The sequence below is a fragment of the Prionailurus viverrinus genome, chromosome B3 (assembly GCF_022837055.1).
Source record: "Prionailurus viverrinus isolate Anna chromosome B3, UM_Priviv_1.0, whole genome shotgun sequence".
Lineage (NCBI taxonomy): Eukaryota > Metazoa > Chordata > Mammalia > Carnivora > Felidae > Prionailurus > Prionailurus viverrinus.
This window is the reverse complement of record NC_062566.1, coordinates 137,466,620-137,482,818: the sequence shown is the minus strand read 5'-3', so window position 1 is coordinate 137,482,818 and position 16,199 is coordinate 137,466,620. Positions and strand designations below refer to the sequence as shown.

Genomic DNA, 16,199 nt, shown 5'->3' with positions numbered 1-16,199 from the left:
ACAAATAAACAAGGTGGGGCGCCTGGGTGGCTCAGTCGGTTAAGCGTCTGGCTTTGGCTCAGGTCATGATCTCGTGGTTCTTGAATTTGGGCCCCGCGTGGGGCTCTATGCTGACAGATCAGAGCCTGGAGCTTCTTCGGATTGTGTGTCTTCCTCTCTCTCTGCCCCTCCCCACTTGGACTCACTCTCTCTCTTTCTCTCTCTCAAAAATAAATAAACACTAAAAACAAAACAAAACAAAAAAAACAACTAAAAAAAACAAAAAAACTATCCCATTGAAAATGTTTCCAGAAACTGCTCCACCAAAATAGTATTATTCTTGGAACATGAGATTGGATTTCCTCTGGAAAAAAAAAAAAAAAAAGATTGAAATCCATTACATAACTGTTGATCAGTAAAACATTTAATTAAGAAAATATAAGGCAAGCCGTGATTTTTATGGACAAGGGGGGCAGTCAGATAGGCATCTTCGGCCTCGTACTGCTTGACTCCCTGGGCTCTGGCTGGGCTTGTCCTCCAGAGACGGGAGCCGGGTGAGGCTCGGGGCGGCCCCTGGGCCAGCCTGGCCCCGGCCCTCCTTCTCTTTGCCGCGTCACGCCCTGTGCAGTTTCGAGGTAGATCTAACTCTCATATCACTTTACAGAAGAATTTTTCTTTATGACTTCCTCCTCTTCGTTTTTCTCCCCCCTAAGAAATGTTAATACGGATGGAGAAGTAGCCAGTAAGTACTGATGACATCCTGGCACCTGATCTTGGCTTTGGTGCAGCACTGCTGGACTGGTGCCTGTTTGGGACTCTGAACGAAAGGAGGGAAATTTCTTTTCTCAACTAAAGGGGAATATAAAATCGCTTTGCTCCTCGTCTACTCTATCCAAAGTGATGGCCACTTGAAATTACATTTGGTTAGTCGGGTCAGCGTCTTGACTTCACGTGACAACGTTCTATTTTGATTCTAATAGATGTAACTGTATAATTCAGTTCGTTGCAGTCTTAATAGGAATATTTTTACCAGTAAGGTTAAGATAGTTGTTGTATTGATCAAATCTCAGGGTAACACTTTTACAAAGTCCTCTTTTCAGGAGATCCAGAAGTTACTAAGACTTTTCAAAGCTATAGCTTTTTATCAGTGACTCTACGTTACAACAGGCCTCTCTACACCTCTCTTCCCTTGGTTGGGAATCATTTTTTTTATTTTTGAAAAAATATTCTTATTTATTTTTGAGAGAGACAGAGCGCGAGCAACGGAGGGGCAGAGAGAAAGGGAGACAGAATCCGGAGCAGGCTCCAGGCTCTGAGCTGTCAGCACAGAGCCTCACGCAGGGCTCAAACCCACGAACCTCGAGATCATGACCTGAGCCTAAGTCGGTCGCTTAACCAACTGAACCACCCAGGTGCCCCCCTTGGTTGGAACTTTTGTAATTTGCTGTACCGCCAGTGACCCAGAGAAGTAGTATTGGGACAGGTCATTCACAACTGACCTGTCCACAGATTCTCTGTGGATAAAGTGACTGCAGGGGCCGTGGGGACGTGTACTTCACCTTGGAGCTGGGCTCTCAGCCCAGCTGAGGTGCAGCAGGGCCCTTTGCCCTAGATTCGGGATTTGGTTGCATTGGGATTGACCAAAGTAAACTCACGGCAGCTGGTGACAAAGCGTATGATGTGTGGACCCCTATGGTGTGCCTGAGAATGTGGATGTTTCACCAACCCCCTGGATTGTGGGGATCCTCTCACATCATTAGGATCGATTGATTCCGAATTTGCCCCGTCTTTATCAGAACCCCAGGTCTGATACATACGGGTTCAACGTTTCCATGGTACACTCTTACAGTTCATTTCTCACTAGCTACTTACAAACGTCTTCAATTTCCTTTAGGCTTAAAGGCAAAACATTTAAGGGGCCAGGGTTCACTTTCCTAACACCATGACAACTAGGAGAGTTGAAAGTAACCAAAAAGTTAGTGCCATGTAAGAACAGGTTTAATGATCAATAAACCTGTGGGGTGTTTTAGAGGCTGCTCAGCGTTGTCATCAAAATGATGGGGATTCCAGGTAATGGAATATTAGAAGTGGTTGGGGCACTAATGTGGCATAATTCTAATGAAGAAAATACCAGAAAGAAATTCCAAATAATACTGTTATGTTTTGAAATATAATGAAGGGAAGGGGAGTATACATATCTACGTGTATCTGATACACACGTGTTTTCTGGGGCCAGCATTCTTCATATCCAGCATGACAGCAATTGGACCAGAGGATCTCGAAGTTACCATCCAGGTGTGAGATTTTATGACTGTGGATAAGTTACTTTTAACTAAATACGGTATCCTTTCTGGTGGTTGGGAAATAGATTCACAGTCTTTGTCTTGCTAATATTGCCTGCTTTATAGTATCCTTTAAAATATCTCTCAGCTGCATTTTGTTTTGATTGTATTTTATTGAAGGGTAGTTGACATACAATATTACACTGGCTTCAGGGGTACAACGTAGTGATTCAGCATCACATACATTACAAAGTGACCAGCATGGTGAGTCTCGTGACCATCGTTGCCAGAGTTACTCTGTTATTATTAACTATATTCCCTAACCTGTATGTTGCGTCCACACGTCTTATTTATTTTATAACTGGAAGTTTATACCTTTTAATCTTGCTCCCCATTTGACCCATCCCCACCCCTCTCGCCTCTGGTAACCACCAGAGTGTTCTCTGTGTTTGAGTCTGTTTCTGTTTTGTTTCATTTTTTAGATTTCACATATAAGTGAAATCGTATGGTATTCGTCTTTCTCTCTCTGGCTCATTTCACTTAATACCCTCTTCGTCCATCCATGTTGTTGCAAATGGCAAGATTTCATTCTTTTTCTATGGCTGCATAATGTTCCATCGTGTATATTTTTTATGTACGTATAATTAAAATATTATGTCACACTAAGGTATGACATAATATATAATTATATCATAATATGTTATAATACATATTGTACACACACACACACCACATCTTTATCCACGTATCTATTGGTGGACACTTCGGTTGCTTCCATACCTTGGCTATTGTAAATAATGCTGCAGTGGACGTAGGAGTACATGTGTTTTTTTCAAATTAGCGTTTTCATTTTCTTCAGTTAAATACCAAGAAATGGAAGTATCACGTCCTACGGTAGTTCTGCTTTTAATTTCTTGAGGAACCTCCATACCGTCGTCCCGAGTGGCTGCACCAGTTTGCACTCCCACCGGCGGGGCAGGAGGGTTCCCATTTCTCCACATCCCCACCAACACCTGGTGTTTCCTGTGTGCTTGATCTTACCCATTCTGGCAGGTGTGAGGTGACATCTGCTTGTAGTTTTGATTTATAGTTTCCCCGATGTTGAGTGATGTTGAGCGACTTTTCATGTGGCTGTTGGCCATCTGTGTGTCTCCGGAAAATATGTATTCAGGTCCTCTGCCTGTTTTTTAATTGGATTGTTTGGCTTTTTTTTTTTTAACTTTTTTAATGTTTATTTATTTTTGAGAGAGAGAGAGAGAGAGAGAGCGCGTGTGCATGAGTGGGGGAGGGGCAGAGAGAGAGGGAGACACAGAATCCAAAGCAGGCTCCAGGCTCCGAGCTGTCAGCACAGTGCCCGACGCAGGGCTCGAACCCACGAGCTGTGAGATCATGGCCTGAGCTGAAGTCGGACGCTCAACCGACTGAGCCACCCAGGTGCCCCTTGTTTGGCTTTTTTTTTTTTTTTTTTTGATACTGAGTTGTATGAGTTCTTTTATATATTTTATATATTAACTCCTTATTGGTTATATCATTTGCAAATATCTTCTCCCATTCAGTAAATTGCCTTTTAGTTTGTTGATGGTTTCCTTCACTGTACAAAAGTTTTTTTAGTTTGATACAGTCCCATTTTATTTTTGCTTTTATTGCCCTTGTTTGAGGAGACAGATCCAGAAAAATATTGCTCAGACTAGTGTCCAAGAGCTTACTGCCTTTGTTTTTTCCTAGCAGTTTTATGGTTTCCGCTCTCACATTGAAGCCTTTAATCCATTTGAGTTTTTTTGTATGTGATGTCAGAAACTGGTCCAGTTTTCCCAGCACCGTTAATTGAAGAGGCTGTCTTTTGCCCCCATTGTGTATTCTCGCCTCCTTTGTCAGAATTTGGCCGTGGAAGTGTGGATTTATTTCCGGACTCTGTGTTCTGTTCTGTTGGTCTTTCTGCCAGTGCCATACTGTTTGATCACTACAGCTTTGTAGCCTAGTTTGAAACCTGGGCGGTGATGCCTCCAGCTTTGTTCTTGTTTCTCGGGATTGCTTTGCCTATTCGGGGTCTTTTGTGGTTCCACACAAATCTCAACGACTATTTGTTCTAGTTCTGTGAGAAAAAGCTCTTGGTATTTGGTAGGGATTGCATCAAATCTGTAAATTGCTTGGGGTAGTGTAGACATTTTAACAATTACTTGTTCCTCCATGAACACAGTGTATCTTTCCATTCATTTGTGTCATCTTGAATTTTTTTCATCAGTGTTTTAGTTTTCAGAGTACAGGCCTTTCACCTCCTTAGTGAAATTTATTCCTAGGGACTTTATTCTTTTTGATGAACTTGTAAATGGGATTTTTAAAAATATTTATTTATTTTTGAGAGAGAAACAGAGACAGCGTGAGTGGGGGAGGGGCAGAGAGAGAGGGAGACACAGACTCTGAAGCAGGCTCCAGGCTCTGAGCTATTGGCACAGAGCCTGACGTGGGGCTCGACTCCTGAACTGCGAGATCATGACCTGAGCCAAAATCGGATGCTTAACCGACTGAGCCACCCAGGTGCCCCAGGATTATTTTCTTAATTTCTCTTTCTGATGGTTTATTATTAGAGTATGGAAATGCAACAGGTTTGTGGGTAATCAATTTATGTGTATTATTTGTATCTCACGACTGTACTGAATTCATTTATTAGTACCAACAGGGTTTTGATGGACTTTCATGTTTTGACATTATATTTTTGCACATCTTACGGTTCTGTGTATCCTTGGATGAATTATTGTAGGTCTAGATGATTTTACTACTTTGTTTTTTAGTCTTTGTACTAACTGTGTGCTGTATGTTAACCAGTGAAGTTTTTCTTGTGTATTTTTTAAATCTCTAGTTGTGGACTTTTCTGTTTAAAGAAGTCTGCTTAACATTTCCTGTAAAGCCGGTTTGGTGGTGGTGCTCTGCTTTAGCTTTTGCTTGTCTGGGAAACTCCTGATCTCTCTCAGTTCTGAGTGGTGGTAGCCTTGCTGGGTTGGGTAGAATACTCTCGGTTCTAAGTTTTGGCCTTCAGGACCATGAACATATTGTGCTACTCCCTTCTGGCCTGTAGTTTCTTTTTCTTTTTTTTTCCTTTCCTTTCCTTTCCTTTCCTTTCCTTTCCTTTCCTTTCCTTTCCTTTCCTTCCTGTAGTTTCTTTCTTTTTCTTTTTTTCTTTCCTTTCTTTCTTCTCTTTTTTCTTTCTTCCTTCCTTTTTTCCTTTTCTTTTCTTTCTTCTGAGAGGCAACACGAATGGGAGAGGGGGTGGTGAGAATCTTAAGCAGAGGCTCCACGCTTAACACAGAGCCCAGCATGGGGCTCAATCCACGAGCCTGGGATCATGACTTGAGCCAAAATCAAGAGTCTGCTGCTCAGCCAACTGAGGCACCCAGGAGCCCCCGGCCTGTAAAGTTTCTACTGAAAAATCATCTCCTAGTGTTAGGTGGGGGCTCCCTTGTACAGAACTAGTTGTTTATCTCCTGCCGTTTTTACGATTCTCTCTTTATCTGTAACTGTTGAAACGGTAATTAGACTGTGTCTTGCTGTGGGTCTCTTGGGGTTCATCTTATTTGGAACTCTCTGTGCTTCTCTGATTTGGCGCGTGTTTCTTCACCAGGTGAGAGATGTTCGGCCACTGTTTCTTCGGGTAGGTTTTCTATCCCTTTCTCTCTTTCTTCTCCCTCTGGGAGCCTGTGAATGTTAGTGCACTTGGTGTTGTTCCAGAGGCCCCTTAACTGCCTCATTTTTTAAATTCTTTTTTCAGGGAGGGTCCTGGGTGGCTCCGTCGGTTGAGCGTCCAACTCTTGATTTCGGCTCAGGTCATGATCCCAGAGTTGTGGGATCAAGCCCCACATCGGACTCCACACTAAGTGTGAAGCCTGCCTGGGATTCTCTCTCTCCCCCTGCCCCTCTCCCCTGCTAGTGTGCAAGCTCTGTCTCTCAAAAATAAAAATAAATAAAAATAAGATTCTTTTTTGGGAGTGCCTGGGTGGCTCAGTCAGTTAAGCGTCTGACTCTTGATTTTGGCTCAGGTTAGATTGAGCCCCGTATTGGGCTCCACACTGGGTGTAGAACCTGCTTAAGATATTCCTCCCTGTCACCCGCCCTCTCCCTCTCTCTCTCTCTCCCTCTCTCTATCTCTCTCCCTCTCCCCTTCTCGCCCCCCTCCTCCCCCTCCCCCTTCCTATCTCTCTCTCCCTCCCTCCCTCTCCCTCTGCCCCTCCCCTGCTCACACTCTCAAAAAAAAAGAAAAGAAAAAGAAAAAAAATTCTTTTTTCTTCTTGCTGTTTTAGCTGGGTGATTTCTACTACCCTGTCTTCCAGCTTGCTATTCCATTTTGCATCTTCCGATCTCCTGTTGATTCCCTGTAGTGTATTTTATATTTTAGTTATTGTATTTTTCACCTCAGATTCTTTTTTATATTTTTATCTCTTTGTTGAAGCTCTCACTGTGTTTGTCCCTTCTTCTGAGCTCGGTGAGCATCTTCCTGGTCACTACTCTGAACGCTATCTGGTAGATGGTTCAACTCTGTTTTATTTAGTTCTTTTTCTAAGATTTTGTCCTATTTTATTAGGAGCATATTCCTCTCTCCCCTCAACTTGCCCGACTCTCTGTAAATCAGTTACGTCTTCTGGTCTTGAAGGAGTTGCTTCATGCAGAAGGTGTCGTCTGGGGCCAGGTAGTGCGAACTGCCCTGGTCACCCACGCCACCTGCCCCGGGGGGGTCCCCTGGGTGGGCTGTGGGCACCCTTCTGTGGTGGCTGGGTTGTGGTCGGTGCACGCACACTGCCACCAGCCGGGCTGTGGCCGCGAGGCCCTGGCTGCTGTTGCAGGGCCTGCAGCGTGTGGAGCTGGGTCCCCAGCGCAAGGGGTGCTCAGGGGGGCCCCGGGTGCCGGCTTGCCAGGTGTGGCAGTGCATTTACGCGGAACTTGAAGTTTGTTTATTAATTTATTCAAGAAATCTCTACACTCAACGTAGGGCTCGAACTCACAACCCCGAGATCTGGAGTCCCATGCTCTTCTGACTGAGCCGGCCAGATGCCCCAATATGCTGCATTTTACATGACAGCAGTATCTGCCAGGTACTTTTCTAGAATTTCATTAAGAAAAAATTGTATTTACCACATCAGTACTTAGGCTTTATTTATAAAATTAGAACATCTGATTGTCTTTTGCCTTAAAGTAATCTCGGGGCGCCTGAGTGGCTCAGTCGGTTAAGTGTCTGACTTCGGCTCAGGTCATGATCTCACCGTTCGTGGGTTTGAGCCCCACGTCAGGCTCTGTGCTGATAGCTCGGAGCCTGGAGCTGCTTGGGATTCTGTGTCTCCCTCTCTCTCTGCCCCTCCCCCACTCTCACTTTGTCTCACTCTCCCAAAAATAAATAAACGTAAAAAAAATTTTTTTAGGGGCGCCTGGGTGGCTCGGTCGGTTAAGCGTCCGACTTCAGCTCAGGTCATGATCTCACAGTCCGTGAGTTCGAGCCCCGCGTCGGGCTCTGTGCTGACAGCTCAGAGCCTGGAGCCTATTTCAGATTCTGTGTCTCCCTCTCTCTCTGCCCCTCCCCTGTTCATGCTCTGTCTCTCTCTGTCTCAAAAATAAGTAAACGTTAAAAAAAAAATTAAAAAAAAAATTTTTTTTTAAATAAAGTAATCTCTAAAAAAACAGTGGCCTAAATCATTTTCCCAGCCCCACCATTTATAAACAGGATAACCTTGGACATACTGGTAATTTCTTTGTCCATCAGTTATGGCATCAGTAAGAGAGGGCTAATAATAGTGCCTATTTCATTGGCTTCATGATAATTAAATTATAGTTGATCCTCGGGCAATGCAGGGGTTGGGGACTGACCCCCACCACCCCCTGTGCAGTTGAAAATCTGCTTGTAACTTTTGACTCCCCCACAACTGAACTGCCAGTAGCCTACTGTTGACCAGAAGCCTTACGGATAATAGACGCCGTTGATTAACACGTATTTTGTGTATGTGTTATGTACTGGGTTCTTACGATAAAGTAAGGTAGAGGAAAGAAAATGTTACTGAGAAAATCCTAAGAAGAGAAGGTACTTTCGCGCCACTGAACCGTAGCAAACCCGTACGTAAGTGGGCCTGTGTGGTTCAGACTGCATTGTTCAAGGGTCAGCTATATACAAATACGTGTAAAGTTCTCAACAGAGTTCCTTGCACGGCGTGCTTAGCAAATGGCCGTTGTCGATACCAGCCTCCCTCCCTCCCCCTCTGTGTCTCCCTTTGTCTCTCTCTCTCCTCTTTCATGCAGAGAGCTCTCCTATGTACCAAGCGTGGTACTTCCTTTTCTAGGACAAGAGTTTTATATGCGCGCTCTGAATGTCAGTCACCTTATCAAGGAAATTGGTTTCACACTGGTGGTCATAATGCTCTCCTCCTACAAATGACTGGGGGCTCTCATCATGCTGGATTGATTCATCTAACCAGAGTCCAGAGTCTTTATCCCGAATCACTGAAATCTGAAACAGCTGAAACGAAAAGGACGGAGGGATGAAGCCATGCCAAGCAATCCTAGCCTGCTTCTTTGAAGCCAGGCTGTCCTAAGACAATGACTGCTGTCACCACTCTGTGCGTTTCCACTTTGCTTACTGATAAGGGTGCGGAGCTGCAGGTGTAAGTACCTTATCAATAAGCACTGACTATGCGGAGAAGCATGATTCTGGGTCAGAGTCATTAGGTCAGTTAGCAGATTGAGATGCTTAGGTGGGGGGTGTCACAAGGCAAAGAAACAAAGGATTTTCGAACTTTAAAAGAAGCTAGAAGTTACTTGTCCGACCCCCTTTTCAGGTGGAGAAATGGAGGCACGGGGCCCCAGGTGACGCGAGGTCACATGGGAGGTGGTGGGCTCAGCTTGTCCCAGGTGCACGCTGCTGGGTGAGGCGGAGCACGGTGGAGGGCAGTTTGGTGACCGTGGTACCGAGGGCTGCTGTGCTTGGTCCAGCTTGCTCCCTCTCGGATTATTACGGTAGAGTGGAGCTTTGTCAAATAAATTTGCTTAAGGATAGATTTGGAAAAAGAGACTATTTTCTGGCCCCTAGATGGTGGGAGAATATCCTCATCATAAGAGATGGAAGGTAGAAGAAAAGGAGAGGGAGAGAGGCCTGTGGAAACGCCTCTCGGAAAAGGAGCGTGGGGTCCACATTTCCCTGGTCGTAGCTGCACCGCAGCCACGTTACCTAGTCCTCTGGCTCTGCCTCTTACCACCCGTGGGGTCATGGTGGTTTGGGAAGTTGTCCCCTCCTGTTTTCTTGCCTCTTGTTCAGGCCATTATGGAGCGGTAGAGAGGAAATCTCATTCCACAAGGTCAGTGCTCTCCTCTGCCGCCCAGCAAAGGGCAGTGTTTCCTTTGCACTTGGAGGAAGAAGAGGCCCTTGAATGAAGCACCGTGCAACCCACCGGGGATTCTCCGGTGGTCAAAATAGGCGTGGTCGCTGCCTCACTGAGGTTCCCTACTGTGGGAGAGAAACATGCCTCAAGCGAGTGTGCTGGGGGGAGGCCTGGGAAATAAAGGAATGGGGCCGGGAGGAGGCAGGGTAGGGAACCAGGGTGATTGGCAAAGGTGGCCCTGGAGAAGGGTCCGAGCTGTTGCCTCTCCCATCCTGTTTTAAGTGACTCGTCCGACTGCAGCTAGGCAGACCCCTCTGCCCCCCGCCCCGAGGGTGTTACCATGTCTTTTTGTCCACCTGTCACACGGCACCTGCCAGAGTGCCTTCCCCTTCAGATAGTAAAGAAGACATTGGTTGAGTGAACGAATTTCTAGTCCTAACCTGTTTTCAGCTTTTTTTCCGAGTCAATAAATATTTGGTGAGTGCATAAATGGTTGACAGTCAAAAAATGGTGATTAGGATTATATTTGGTTCATGGTTGACTGTCTTCAGGGTTTATAATTGGTAACTAGTGAAGTTTTTAGAGGCATATCTTTCGCACTGTTTGAACAAATCTCAATTTTAACTGGGTGTAGGTTTCCCAGTGAAAAACCCAATTCTTCCATCTTAAAGTAAGTTTATAAGTTTACTGAACAATGTGGGTGCTTCTCCACTAATCACATTTTCTTTATTTAAAAATTTTTGCTATGAAGTAATATACATTTTTGTAGAGAAATTAAATATGCATATATAAGTGGAAAGCAAATAACTTAAATTTAATGTGTATTGATGTATTTATTTGATCATATTGAGTGAATTCAAAGAACTTTACGATGCAATATTCCCTGAAGAGTTGGATGTAATCTGTGTTTAAAAATAAAAGTCTTCAAAATTGATCTTTTTCTCTCAAGAGTCAGCTACACGAACCATGCTTCGATTCTGATTTATGGTCATCAAAACATTTTAGATTCAGTAGATGTTTTGCAGTTTGTCATTCCGTTAAGCTGTGTTATGTGCACTTAGAAAGCACAGGGTGGGTTGGCGCTCCAGAAGCCTGCGCAGCCTTCCTCGGAGAGATGCTTCGGTGTTTCAAGCAAACCTTCCTCCTGCTCCCCCCTCCCCACCCCGCTCCTGGTGCTCCCCCCTGTTTCTCTCCTGCTGTCCTCTGCCATCCGGACCGTATCCCACTCTCCTTCTTTTTATTTCCCTTCTGCCCTGTCTCCTTCATTCAGCTTCCTGCAGGGGAAATCCTTCTTTCCTTCAGACCTCCCTCTGACCCTCTTCCCCCTGTGACTTTGGGGGGGGGGGGCGGCGGATGAAGCTGCCTTTTGCCTCTGTCTTTTCTCCTCACCTTGCACCGAACCTAACATTTGCGGAGACCCCGATCCACACTGGGCTTAGGGAAGATGCCGGGGGGCTGTTTTGTGGAGGAATCTCTCAGGGGCATTGAAAACACCGAGGGGCTCTTGCTTACGTGAGCAGGGGCCCCAGTTCCCAAACGTGTAATTGCATGCACCCACATAGTTCAAATCTGAGGTTCTGTGGCTGACTTTATCCTTGTAGAAATAAGAGAAACGGAGCCATCGCTGGAGTTAGGTGCAAGGACCCACAGCTAGTTAACCCTGCTGTCCCTTTTAGTTATTTTTTTAAAAGTTAGTTTATTTACTTTGAGAGAGAGAGAGAGAGAGAGAGAGAAAGCACGGGCCGGGGAGAGACAGGGAGAGAGGGGGCGATCCCAAGGGGGTTCCGTGCTGTCAGCACAGAGCCCGACACGGGGCTTGAACTCACCAACCGTGAGGTCATGACTTGAGCTGAAACCAAGAGTTGGACGCTTAACCGACTGAGCCACCCAGGCACCCCAGTCCCTTTTCATATACACTTAAGAAGTAAAGCCAAATACAGTCTTAGCCATATTTTAGTTGGAAAATTGTAATTGCATGCTGTTATGTTTTTTGATCAGAATAAATGAGATCCAGCTTCTAAATTACATATTTTGCCATTCCTGATACTATAGAGCCATTAATAAGTCACTGAACTACCATATGTATTTTTGAAACTAACAATTATATATTGTAACAGGCCATAAATTCTTCAAGATATAGTATTTAGGAGTCATTTTTATGAACTGAGCCGCTGTCCTTTTAGTATATTTAAATGCCTCTTTGAAGAGGATTATTAAATGTATTCAACTTGATTTCCCCATAAAAGTCGGTCTAGGTGGAAGTGAGTGCTCTTCAGAAAAGTAACGATCTGATTTTGAGAAGCGTTTGCTGTTTGTGTCTTTGGGGCCGTTTGCGTGTCCTAATCCTTTATTTCCCCGTAGAGGGGTTTGAATCTTTCCTCAGGTTGAATATGTTCCTTCTGAGAATTATTTTCCGAGATGCCTGTCTCTCTGTAGGTGGGAGCATTTATCCCCGGTTTAAGTGAAAAATGCTTTCTGTTAGATGTGAAAAAGAAAACAAACTTTAAGTCAAATGCGTTTTGTTCCAGGCCGAGCTGTTCCAAAGCTGTTTCGCATACTAGATGTTTCTGAATTAGGAGTTCACATAATAACGAAATCTGCTTATTTGGGTTCTCCACAAAGGTTTGTTGTGTGAGCTTAAAATAAGACTGCAGCTCACCCGAGGCACACGTATTAACTGTTTATTTAGTGGAAGCACATGCCGGGAGCTCTCATTTCTGATCAGCCCGGACCATGCGTGTGCCATGCCTCAGCCATCTTCTTTTGTGCTTTATTAAATCTCTGTCAATTATAAATATCAAGGTTTTACATTAATGTCAAGATAGTGCATCAAAAATTCATGGAATATGTGACTTTTTCCAAGGGTATTTAATACTTAATGCATTCGTGTCATTTTTCTTCCCAGAGATATTGACAGGTTTTATTAAGTGTTTGTTAGGGAGATTTCATTTTTATCAAGGGACTATAAAGAGAAGCTGCATGCTAAATCAATTTTTTAAAGCCAGAATATTGTTCATTTTTTCATCTTCAAACTCTTGTAATCCATAGGTTTTATTTAAATTTCTTCTTGGTTTATTTTTGTTTTATGTGAGTGATCGTTCAAGACAGAACTTTAATAAGGATCAAATATGCTGACGGTGGTGGTTTTTAATTTCCTTAAGCATAGCTACCAGACCCAGGCAATATGGTAAATTCTTCAAAATGTCATACTTACATATTTAGCAATATTACTTCTTTTTATTGAAGCCAAACAAACGATTTTAGATATTAATCTTTCCCAAACACAGTGATTATTTTGTACCAGATACAATATTACTGAGTCTCATCTAGAATACCTCCTTTTGGCAGAAAAGGGAACGGAAGAACACCTCGCCGGGTTGCCTGTCGGCCACAAAGAAACAAGAATCCTCTTTGAAAAGTAAGCTCTTGAGGGCCTCCGGCCTGGTCATGAGCTACAGCGACTCAAGTATTTAGAGTGCTCGAGAAGGTGAAAATACCAATCATTAAAAAAATCTGCAGGGAATCTGCGGCTGGTTTCTGACTCTGACTTTTTGGGGGCTGGGGGTGGGCAGGCAGCCGGCGCTTTGGCAGGACCCCCGGCTTGCCTCTGTTGGGCCCCTGTGCCCCGGAGACCCTGGGGAGACCCTGTCAGGGTCGCTTTCTGACCCCGCCCGACAACCCTCCCCACCCATCCCAGGCGCATCTACCCAGGTTTGCCTCGGGAGCGAGTTACAGCTAAAACCGGCCACCAGGAGTAAGCTTTCTGTTTTGCTCTTTTATTTTTATAGTACAAGTTAGGAATGTCTTCTCTTGCAGCAGATACATCACGATAAACCAAACCGTTCTCCGATTTTGCTTTCTTTATAAGGTGAGGAGTGTTCAGTTATCCTTCCTTTAAAGTATGACCTTAAAGGCTTTTCATCTAAAAACGTTTTAGGAACTTCGAAATAAATCATGTCGGGTTAACACTGTAATTTTTGAAGATGTATTCTTAGGCCCCAACTTGGTCTCCAACAGGAAAAAGACTTGGTGTTTACAGAAAGAAAAAGGAATTCTGTCCAGAGCTTCAGGAGTGTTTGGAATAGTTTCTTTTTCTTACTCTTGTTCATTTTTTTCAGGGTATGTGAAAATACTTCTTTTCAAACTTAAATGTTTTTCATGTGCAAATCATTTTCGATATTTGAATGTTTCAGGATCCTTGTAAAAATAGTATACAGTACTTAAGAAGTAGACTAGGATTTTTTAGAAACCAGGTTTTGCTGGAGTCAGGCTGAAACAGTAGCTCTTCTAGATAAGCCCAGTGTGGATTTAGGGTAAGTTGCTGTGAAGGCCTTGCTTACCCAGGCAAAGAATCCAAGAACCTGGCGGCCCCAACCTGTTCTACCAGAAGGCCAGTAGGTGGCGATAGTGTCACGGTGGTGAGAGCCCTGTTGAAATGGAAGTTATTTTGCCTTTCTCCATAGTGTCAAATTAAATTTTGCTTCAGTATAACTGTTAAGTGCATGTGTTCTGTGGCAGAATAGCTTTTTATACCAGAAGTACGTACGGTCGGCACACCCTAATTTTTAAGAATATAAGAACAATTATTTCTAACAGATTTCAACAAATGTTATGTAACCCTACAGCCAAAATAATCATCAAAATTAATCTGAAGAAAGCATTGTGTGTTGTGTGTGTGTGTGTGTGTGTGTGTGTGTGTGTGTGTGTGTGTGTTTTCCTGAGTTGTCTTTACGACTTCATCAGGACTATGAGCACGAACTTCTGTTTTCGGGAAGAAAGGTCTGTAAATAGGAGGAAGGGAGACGTTCTGGAGAGTTAATTTTCCGTCTGTCTGGTCCTTGCGGAGGATGTCTTGTTTGACTAAGGGTGCAGAATAGAAAGCCATTTCAGGGTCTCGGAGTGTTGGAAGGTTTTTGCTTCGAGTCGTTTTGACATTGAGCATTCCGTGTTTGAAAATTGTCATCTTTTCTCTCATTCAGTAAGTCAGACTTTCTTGGGAGGGCGGAGCAAATTCTTAACACCTATGGGGTTTAGTGTTGGAATTTACCAGCTTTCTAAATACCATCCTGCATTCCACAGTTTAAATGAATTAAAATATTTTAAAATAACAAAAACAACGGTGCTTGCCACCTGCTTAGAGTTTGAAAGCACTGGCTTGGGCACCGTCCTGCACCCTTGGGGTAGATCCCTCCTGAGGTTTCCTTGTGTTGTCAGTGAACGGGAATCTCAGCCACAGAGTCCTCCCCGCTGGGGTGCTTCTTACGCGGACACCGGCCTGGGTTTTGTGGAGGGACAGTTCTCTGCTCAGTTTGTCCTTTCATAAGGAGAAACCTGAGCGGTGTCGGTGTCGTAGTTAAGTTTCATCGTTGTAAATGGAAAGCATCTTCGGGACTCTTACAACGTAGCCTTGCACTCCATTCATTACAAAGGAGAGGGAGAAAGAAGCTTCCTTCCCTGGGATTCGCGCATCTTTCTTCACTGGAGTTGACCGCGGCCTTGCCTCGGGGGTGTTTTTGTTTTTTGTTTTTTGTTTTAACAGAGATAGGAAATCCCGATCTGCCTCCAGCAGCTAGAAGATTCCTCTGGGCAACGTGTGCTCTTATACACTGACTTAAAATTCGTCATCTTTAATTTCACTTTTGTTACTGCAACATTTCAAGATGACACGAGTGTAATTTCCTATTTTGACTTTTCTTCCAAAGGGTTAACCGCGGGCTAAGAACGCGAGGGGAAGGCAGGCACCTGGGAGCTAACGCCCAGTTGGCAGCCTTTTGTAATATATAATTTGCCTAAAATTGCGCACGGAGCACAAGCTTTTGTTTTCTAATTGATTTACGGTTCGAGCCACTTCTGCCTCATCCCCTACTGTCCTGCGCGCGGTGCCAGCGAGTACATTACAGTGAGCGATGATAAATGGCCGTGCACTCGCCATGCTAATGCGTCGAGAGTAAAAACCGCATGCTGCACGGAGCTCCGCGCATTAACAGTGCTGCAGAGACCCGCCAGCAGCGCCTCCCTGCTCCCCGACCGGAGATCGCCGCGCGCTCCCTCGGTCACTGAACTGCAGGCCGCCTCTCGGGCTGTTACTGAAACCGGAGATTAAAATGATCCCGTCGCAGCTTTTCATTTGTTAATGGAGACAAAGTTGCTGAGCCCTCTCGGGGTCCAAGGCGGGGTCGTTGGGATGAGGAATCAGGAGACGCATAAAACGTCCTCCTGAGCGTCAAGTGGTGGATGTTTTCACCAAATGTTCATCTGACCAGGAAAAAAAAAAAAAAGAGTCAGATTTCAGTAGGCCAGCCTCTCTTTTATCTTTGTCTTGTTTGTAAAATTTAGAACCGCACAAAACTACCTTTCTTGATTTTTCTGCACTTGAGCCGCACTTACCACGTATATGATTCATTTGCACATAAGTTGATTTCCATCCAAATGATTTAAGTCGGAGACAAATGAAAGAACCGTCCATTTATTAGAGTGCCTTTAATTGTTCTTTTTCTCCACATAAGAAGAGATTTGCTGCACTCAGGGGTGTGCAGCGTGTCACGGGTAGAAGAAGACGAGGAAAGCCAGGACAGACGCCTAACTCTGG

The 16,199-nt window shown here is 44.4% G+C and overlaps 1 protein-coding gene across 2 annotated transcripts in view; it reads left to right on the top strand.

Annotated features, from left to right (window-relative positions):
• SETD3 (SET domain containing 3, actin histidine methyltransferase) overlaps window positions 1–16,199 on the top strand; it is an 80,191-nt gene that overhangs the window by 46,512 nt on the left and 17,480 nt on the right. The window lies entirely within an intron of this gene.